The 9,540-nt window shown below is 34.6% G+C and overlaps 1 pseudogene; it reads right to left on the bottom strand.

Annotated features, from left to right (window-relative positions):
- Window positions 1–4,146: 4,146 nt before the first annotated feature.
- Window positions 4,147–4,675, bottom strand: LOC100682793 (annotated as a pseudogene).
- Window positions 4,676–9,540: the final 4,865 nt, after the last annotated feature.

Raw genomic sequence — 9,540 nt, 5'->3', positions numbered from 1 at the left:
CTCCTTTATGGCACAGTGGTCTTAGGTTAGTCAGAATTTTTACACTGTAGCTCACTTCAAGAGGGGCAGCTGCAGCCTAATATAGTGTCACTTCCACCTGAATTACGACCCAAATTCAAGGAAAGGGAAGTAGACTCCATTTCTTTTTTTTTTTTTTTTTAATTTTTATTTATTTATGATAGTCACACACAGAGAGAGAGAGAGAGGCAGAGACACAGGCAGAGGGAGAAGCAGGCTCCATGCACCGGGAGACTGATGTGGGATTAGATCCTGGGTCTCCAGGATCGCGCCCTGGGCCAAAGGCAGGCGCTAAACCGCTGCGCCACCCAGGGATCCCTAGACTCCATTTCTTGATGGAGACGGTGGCTGGTTCACACAGGGAGGGAAATAATTGATGGCAGCTGTCTTGGGAGAATACTGCCATGGCCTCATTAGTCACTATAAATTAGCACTATTAATTTTGTAAATCAGATTATTTTCATGTATCTTCAGCTCTCTTAATAAGAGCCATCTTATGTTTACTTGCCAGTTCCAACCAGCATTTTCTGGTCCTTTGGGAAAAGTGGTCCTAGTTATTCTTAGTAATTGGTACTGTTGAGGCAGGCCTTACTGTGTGCTCAGCCCTGAGTTTAGTTACTTATGTATATGAGCAAGTCCTTAAAGCAATCCTGTGAGGAAGGTATTATCTCTCTTTTCTTGAGTTTAAAAAACTGAGACTTTCAGCAAGTAAGATACTTGCCCAAGTTCTCAGAGGTTATAATGTAGGAGAGCCAGCTTTGAAAACTTAGAGGTTTCTGATTTCAAAGTTGTGCTTTTGTACTGAAATATGATAGTTCTTTTTTAGGTCCATTATGATTCTATTTAAAACTGCTGTCAAATCCATCTGCACTAGACTTGTTGACTTCCCTGAATCTGGTGCACAGAATTTCCCTGAAATAGTTGCTTCTGTTCTCGGCATGCAGATAGACAAAGGTCTATGAGATGAATCCATTAACAAATCTCCCCCGCCTCCCCCACAAACCTTTCTGATTTATGGCTTCTCTAACAGCAGAAATATTTTTTGGGACTTTGGCAGTTTTTCCATATCACCCCTCGAAATCTCTTTTTCATGTTCACATACTACCCACCTGACCAGCATGGAAGATAATTCTAACATCCCTAAGTCTTACTATTTTCTTGTCTAATATTAGCATATCTTAATTACATTTTCATTGCTGAAGTCTTAGACTGTGGCTGTCCAGACTGCAGAGAATTTTTCAGTAGGTTAAACAAATATAAGACTGGCTTTTACTATTTTAAGTGTTAGATTCTTGTCATGTTCTCTTGTGAACTTTACAGTCTGTTAAATTTTCTAGCACATCCCTTTAGGCCGTTAGTACTTTCTGAGCCTTTTTGTATTTCACTTTGATGTTAATATTTTGTCTTTCTGGTCATGTATTTACTGTTCACCATCTTTAAAAATAGTTAAATTGTTCAGTCTCAGGCATGGATTTTTAGTCTAACTCTTGAATTCCCTGAAACCTGTTTTTGTGGGTAAAAAAATGACAAATATATCCAGAAATTAGTCAGATTTGGGTGTTGGCTTAAAAATACAATAATTTTATTTTTTTTTCTGTTATTTTTCAGAGAGGACAGAGATAGAACTAGAAATGGCCATAAAAACTGACTTCCACCTTTTTGAACTATGAGTACAAGAGTTGATGGGAGGTGTGTGTCATGATGATGCCAACTTCTTATTTTAATGCCAAGGTAAAGATTTTCATTCAAGGTGGAAGTTGGTACTTCATTTAAGACCTAAAATACTGAATGACTTCCTAAATGGAATCCTAGTTACCTGCATTATCTTAGAAGTTTTTTATTCTAAGAAGTACAGTCCAGAAATAAAATAATAAATTTTGATATGTTGTGTTTTCATTTTTAACTCAAAATACTTTGTGCTGTTTGATTTTTCCTTTGCCTATGGTGTATACCATGGAGGTATATTATTTAGTTCCAAAATATTTGGGATTTTTCTGGAGATTTTTCTGCTGTGGATTTCTAGTTTATTTTCAGTGTGATTAGAGAATATACTTTTTGTGACTTGAATACTTTTTAACTTTTTAGAGACTTCTTTTATGACCCCCAATATAGTCTATCTTATGTAGACTATAGGCATGTGAAATGAATGTATATTTTGCTGTCTCTGGGTGGAGTATTATATGAATGCTAATTAAATTAAGTTGGTTAATAATATTTTTCATATCTTCTATGTCTTTACTGATTTTCTACTTGTTCTATCAATTATTGAGATGGGTGGAAATCATAGAGTATAATCATAGCTTTGTCTGATTCTCTTTGCAGTACTTTGTTTCATGTGTTTTTGAAGCACTATTATTAGGTGCATAAATATTTATGGCTTTTATGTCCTCTTGATGAAGCAACCCCTTAATCATTATGATATGACTTTTCTTTTTTTAAAAGAAGATTTAATTAATTAATTAATTAATTTATTTATTTATTTATTTTAGGAAAAGAGAGAGAGAGGGAGAGAAAATTTGAGTGTGGCTTGGAGGAGGGACCAATTAAGTTCATGACCAATTAAGAGTTGGCTGCATAGTGGTCTAAGCCACTCAGGCCCCCTGATAGAACTTTTCTTTTATCCTGACAGTCTTTGTTCTGAAATTTACTTTGTCTCATATTAACATAGCCACTTCTACTTTTTTCTCAATTTGTTACACAGAATATAATTTTCAACCTTTTTTACTTCTTTTTTAAAAGATTTTATTTATTTATTCATGAGAGACACACAGAGAGAGGCAGAGACATAGGCAGAAGGAGAAGCAGGCTCCCTGTGGGGAACCTGACACAGGACTCAATCCCAGGACTCTGGCAACACACCCCGAGCCAAAGGCAGATACTCAACCATTGACCCACCCAGGTGTCCCTTTTTACTTTTTTAAGAAAAAGTTGCAGCAGCATAGTGTTTGATGTTGCTTTTTTCTCCTAATCTGATAATCTCTAGATTTTAATTGGATTTTTAGACCATTTACATTTAATGTGGTTGTTGATATGATTGTATTGGAATCTACCATCTTGTTATTTGTGTTCTATATGTTCCTTCTGTTTTGTGTTCCCTTTATCCTCTTTTTCTGCTTTCTTTTGGATTAGTTTATTATTTTTATGATTCTGTTTTGTCTCCTTTGTTGTCTTATCAGTTAAAACTGTTATGTTATTTTATTTGTTGCTTTGGGGAGTATATTGTTCAGCTTTAACATATCATAGTCAACCTTCAAGTGATACTGTACACTTAGAGTATAAGAACTTTATAATGGTATATATTTTTATTTCTTCTTTTTCTCCTGGCCTTTAAACTATTGTCAACATATTTCATATTTAGATATGCTCAAATCCCTACAGTACATTGCTATTATTTTTGTTTCAAACAGCTGATAATCTTTGTTTCTTTTAAAGATTTTATTTATTTATTCATGAGAGACACACACAGAGAGAGAAGCAGACACAGGCAGAGGGAGAAGCAGGCTCCATGCAGGGAGCCTGATGTGGGACTCAATCCCAGGACTCCAGGATTATGCCCTGGGTCGAAGGCAGGTGCTAAACTGCTGAGCCACCCAGGGATCCCCCAGCTGATAATCTTTTAAAGAGATTTAAATTAAAAAGCAAGTGTTTATATTTACCTTTGTAGTTTCTATTTCCAGTGCTCTCCCTTTGTGTACATTGAAATTTCCATCTGGTAACTTTTTGTCTGGTAATTTTCATTCTGTTTGGGGAACTTGCTTTATTTATTGTACTGCAGGTCTATTAGCAGTTGATTTTTTTTCAGTTTTTGTAGGTCTACAGAAAGTCTTTATTCACCTTCATTTTTTAAAAGTCTATTTTCCCTTTTTTTATCCCAGTTAGTATTTTAAAGATCTCAGTACAATATTTTGTAGCTTATGTTGTCTTTAATTAGAAATCTGTTGTTCTCTTTATGTTTATTCCTCTGCATGTAATATGTCTCTATTTTGCCCCTATGGTTGTTTTTCACATTTTTTCTTTATCACTGACTCTAAGCTTTTTGATTATGATGTGCCTTAATTTTCTTCATGCTTTTTGTCCTTGGGATTCATAGGAATTCTTGGATTTTTTTGTCCCTATGAGTTTACTTGGTCAGATGTGTGGATGGGGAGGGCCGTGCATCCAAAAGAAGGTGCTGGGGCTTTTGGTGGCGAAGCTTGGTCTGTGCTGTCAACTCAAGACCCCATGTGGGTGGTAGGAACTTGATCTTGGAGTTGTGGAACTGCTTGACCACTGACTGGCCATGATCTCTTCCAGGTTTATGATCTGGATTGAATGGGCCTGGGTGCTGTACTGGGCCCCCACATCATGATAACCCTGAGTGACAGTGCCCACAGTGGCCAAGTCTCTATATACCCAGTATGTGTGGATCCTACTGTTGTAGCACAGTTAGATGCCAAAGTTCTTTACCTGCAGGGGAGATTGCTTAAATACCTGCTGACAGTAGAGCATTTTTTCTGAAGACTCCTTCAGTTGAGACAGAAAGTACCAGAAGCAGGACTTGGCAATGACACGATTAGGTACAAAGATTGGCATGTGGTAAAGTGCAGTGAGTAGCATTTGGGAGTGGTAGGAAGTACCCCACCATCTTATATTCTTGCAATATGCTTAAGAGCTTCATGATGCTCTCCTTATGCTTGCTGCCACCCACAAAACAAATTTATGGTTTTCAACCAACTAGGACAATTTTCAGTCACTATTTCTTCAAATATGTATTGCCTTCCCATCCTTTCAGGGATGCCAAATACATCATATTTGGCCATATGAGTTTGCCCCATCGTTCACTGATGCTTTGTCAATTCTTTTTCCTGTCTTTATTTCTGTCTGTGTTTCATTTTGGATGGCTTCTATTGCTGTCTTGTAGTTTACTAATCTTTTTTTCTGTTTTGTTTATTCACTTGTTAATTTCATACAGTTAATTTCATCACATATTGTAGTTTTCATCTTTATACATTCATTTGTGTCTTTTTATTTATTTTTAAAAAAATATTTATTTTTGAGAGAGAGAGTGTGTGTGCATGTGGGGAGGAGGGCAGAACAAAAGGGAAAGAGAGAATCTCATGCGGACTCCCCAGTGAGTGTGGAGCCTGATGTGGGACTCAATCTCATGACTCTGAGATCATGACCTGAGCTGAAATCAAGATGCAACTGAGCCACCCAGGTGCTCCCAATTGTGTCTTTTTAAAATATCTTCCGTGTCTCCATTTAGCATGTTCAATCTTTCTCTATTATTTTCCCTTTATAATTCTGTCAGTTTTGATTTTTATGTTTTGAAGCCATATTGTGTTAGAAGAATACAAGCTATTTACTATGCGTGTGTGTGTGTGTGTGTATTCACGTGTGCATACATGTATTGTGTGTATATATATCAAAAGTATATATATTTTTTCTATAAATATTCAATGTACTTATTTTAATATATATGTAAATCATATATATGATTTTTCCATTTAAGTCTTTTTGCTTTATTTTCTACATTGATACCAAAATTAATAAAAATCACTAAAATTACTACATTACCAGCTTTCTTCTAGTTAGTATTTGTATAACAAATCTGTTCCTACATTTTTATTTTCAGTATTTCAAGGTTCATATTTTTTTAGGTGTATCTCCTGTAAGCACTTTATTTTTTATGTATTTTTTAAAGATGTTTTTATTTGTTCATGAGAGGCACAGAGAAAGAGAGGCAGAGATGTAGGCAGAGGGAGAAGCAGGCTCCATGCAGGGAGCCCGGTGTGGGACTCGATCTTGGGGCTCCAGAATCATGCCCTGAGCTGAAGGCAGACGCTTAACTACTGAGCCACTCAGACATCCCTTCTGTAAGCACTTTAGAACTAAATTTTATCTTGTTTGTTACTGCATTCTTTGAATTAAAAGTTTTAATCTATTTACAGAGTTTGCTCCTAATCATCACAAGGCATCAAAGAGTCATAAAATAACTAATATGGGGGGAAGCACAGATATTTAGGAACTCTCTTACTAAGGTCTTGGTCATGGGCCCCAATTTCAGTGGTTTTTCTGACTTTCTTTCTCAAGTAGAGGCTGGAATTACAGTAGCTTCTATGAAATCATCTTTCTTCCTGCAGATAGGCCTGAAGATATTGATAGAGAAAAATGACCTTACTTTCCTAAAGTGTGAGACTATACTCAAGGTACTCTCATGGTCTCTTAAAGCATTTATGTATGGTATTATTTTGTATTCTGCTTGAAAGTTGATTTTAAATAATGTCATTCTTAAAAAAAAAAAAACTTATTTCTTAGTGTTTAGATTTTCTAATTGTCTCCATATTATTTAGTTCATGAAGTTGCTCCTTTTAAGATGGTCATGAATTTACCTGATCAGTGTTAGGGTGAAAATTTTTTTATTGTAATAGACCATACACTGTTCAGGGTCATTTATGATGAATACAAGGTAACATGCCTATTACATAAAAATAAAATAATTGTTTTTGTAAAATGAATTGGAAGATGTGGCATAATTAGACAGTGGGCATTTGTATTCTCCTATTATCGCTTTAGAGCTGCAAAAAAATGGAAGTAATTTATTTCATCTTGGTAATGCTCCTTCTTTCTGGTCCAACAATTTATCAGAAATGTTAATCCAGCAAGCAGTAAGTGGGGGTGGGGGGAGAAGAGGAGAGAAGGGATTTAAAATTAGCCTGGAAATATTGCACAACTCATTAAAAATGTAATCATGCGTAAAATGAGATCAATGAAAATTTATCTAAAAGTGCAAGGAAAAGGCATTTTCTAGTATGATACTGGATTTAATAGACTGGATTTTAATTTAGTCAGTTTGCTACAAAAAAATCCCTCCAGGCTAAATAAAACAGTTTTCCCTCCCAGTTATTGTACAGACAGCTAATTTTCAGACCCCTTCCTTCTGATATTCAATCTTATCTCTTGCTGGATATGGGTTTCAGTATATTGCAGAATTTGTTTTCTTTACATTTTCCATTACTGCTTTCATTTGCATGATAAATGATTAGAAGTAGAAACAGGGAAAAAAAACCCATGCAGAACATTTCTTTATTAATTTTGTTTAAATTAGAGTATCTTTCTTATTCACCCTTCCACCACCCTATTTAACAACCAGTATATCTAAGAGTTATTTTAATATTTTGTTGTACAGTTAGAGAAATAAGGTACATACTTTTTACTTTATTATGTAACATCTTCCTTTGTTCTTATGTTTGTAGTCTACATTTTGGTTCCTGTCTTGTGCTGTTAATGATAATGATGAATTTTCTCTTAAAAGAAACCCTTGTATTTTAACATGATCATGGGATGCAGACTTTAAAATATATTAACATTGATGAATGTAAGGGTTTGACGATTTATTCTGCAGACGATATCCTCATGATTCTTAATAAATAGGGTGTGTAAAATTGGGCTTTACTTAAGGCTTCTGCCCCTTCCCAGCTTAGCTGTTTTTTAGTCTGATAATTTAGAAGTCTGATATGATATAACTAACTAAACACATCAATGAAAATCATGTAATGCTTTGCCAGATTCTATATGGTAAAAGAAAAAAAAAGGGCTATCTTTATCAATAAAAATTTGCGTAGGCAAAACTTGCCTGAGCAAAAATTATGTAAGCTGAATAAATGGTGCCTGCCAAATTTGTCTGTAAGAGAAGAATCCTATGTGATCATTCTAGAATAATTCACTTAGATAACTTTTCTTTCTCTACTATACAAATTTTATATAAATACTCTCATGTTGTAAAAAAAAAATTGAACAGTACAGTTAATTGAGTGTTCCCTTGATCATTCCTCTTATCTACCCTCTTCCCTAATAGTAGCCCTCTGGCCAGCCACTATCCTTCCTGACATTCTTCTCTGTAGAACAGATATATACCAGTAGAAATACATTAGCTTTAATTTTTGTGAGATTTTCTAACATAAAAGGTATATTACTATTATAATTTTTGTCTAGATTTAAAGAATATTACTTAATATTACGTCTTGAAAATTTTTCTGTTTCAATACTTAAACTCTATTTATTCTGTTAAACTGTTGCATAATATTCCATAATATGGAGCTAAAAAGATCTGGAAAGAACTAAGTGTCCATCAGTGTTAACCATGACTAACTATGATGCAATAAAAACCTTGTGCATATCTCTGTGCACAGTAGAAATGTTTCCTTGGGGGAAAATAACAAGAAATAGAGCAAGGTTGATGGATGCATTTTAGTTTTTCTAAGTATCATTTTACCTAAATCCTACAGGTTTTATAATGGTCTTGTCATTCATTTTTAAATAGTTTATAGGTTCTATATTGATTTTCTCTTAAACATAAGAGTTATTGTCAAGGGAGTTTTACAGTTTTTAAGTCCACGCTTTTTTTTTTTGGCTATCATTTTGATGATTAACCTAATTTTATTTCATGGGTCCAATCAATATGGCTTATATGATTTCTGCTTTATGGGAGTTGATGAGATTTTTTTCTTCATTACCTAATATGTGATCAATTTTCTTTTGTGAGTGTCCCTGACTTTTTGAGAAGAATGTTCTTTAATGTGTTCAATGTTCTATTTTATATCTATTACATCAAACTTGTTAATTAGATTATTCAAATATTCTATATTCTTAATTTTTGTCCATCTATTGTATCTACTCATTCTGGATAGCTATATTTTTAGGCATAATCAAAAGTTCATATGTTATATCTTCTTGGCAAATATCCCAGAGTCCTGAGATCGAGTCCCACATTGGGCTCCTTGCATGGAGCCTGCTTCTCCCTCTGCCTATGTCTCTGCCTTTCTCTCTCTGTGTCTTTCATGAAAAAATAAATAAAATCTTTTAAAAAATGATTTTATTTATTTATTTGAGAGAGAAAAAAGAGCATGCGTGCATGCGAGAGAGTACTAGCAAGAGGGAGGGGTAGAGGGAGAGGGAGAAGAAGATTCCTTGCTGAACAGGGAGCCTGATGCATGACTGGGATCGTGTCCTGAGCTAAAGACAGACGCTTAACCCATGAGCCACCTAGGCTCCCTGATTCTTATTTCCTTTTAGGCCTTTATGTTCATATGTGGTTTTTTCTCTCTGGAATATTTTCTAAAAATTTCTTTTTTAAAAAAATATTTTATTTAACAAAAAATTTTCTTACTATGGGTAATATGTTTACTTAATTCACACACACAAGAATCATATAGTGTTGCACTCAGAATTCTTGCTTTTATCCCTGTTCCCTCTTGTCTGTTCTCTGTATAGATAATAATTTCTCTTAGATTCCTGGTTATCCCTTCTATCTTTATTCAAAGGAAAACAAATGCAAACATGTATTTCTGTTTCCCCTTCTTTGTTATAGAAAAAGTACGAAATTATGTAACTTGCTTTGTATCTTGCTTTTTTTTCAAGAGCTTTCTACATCAGTAGGTTGAGATAGTCATCAAACTTTTATTCAGTGGTATGGATATATTCATAGGGTTTCTTCAACCAATACTCTGTTAATGGACAGTTGGTTCACTTCCACTTTTTTGC

The sequence above is a fragment of the Canis lupus genome, chromosome 5 (genome assembly GCF_011100685.1).
Source record: "Canis lupus familiaris isolate Mischka breed German Shepherd chromosome 5, alternate assembly UU_Cfam_GSD_1.0, whole genome shotgun sequence".
NCBI classification, from domain to species: domain Eukaryota; kingdom Metazoa; phylum Chordata; class Mammalia; order Carnivora; family Canidae; genus Canis; species Canis lupus.
This window is presented reverse-complemented; position numbering and strand designations above follow the sequence as displayed.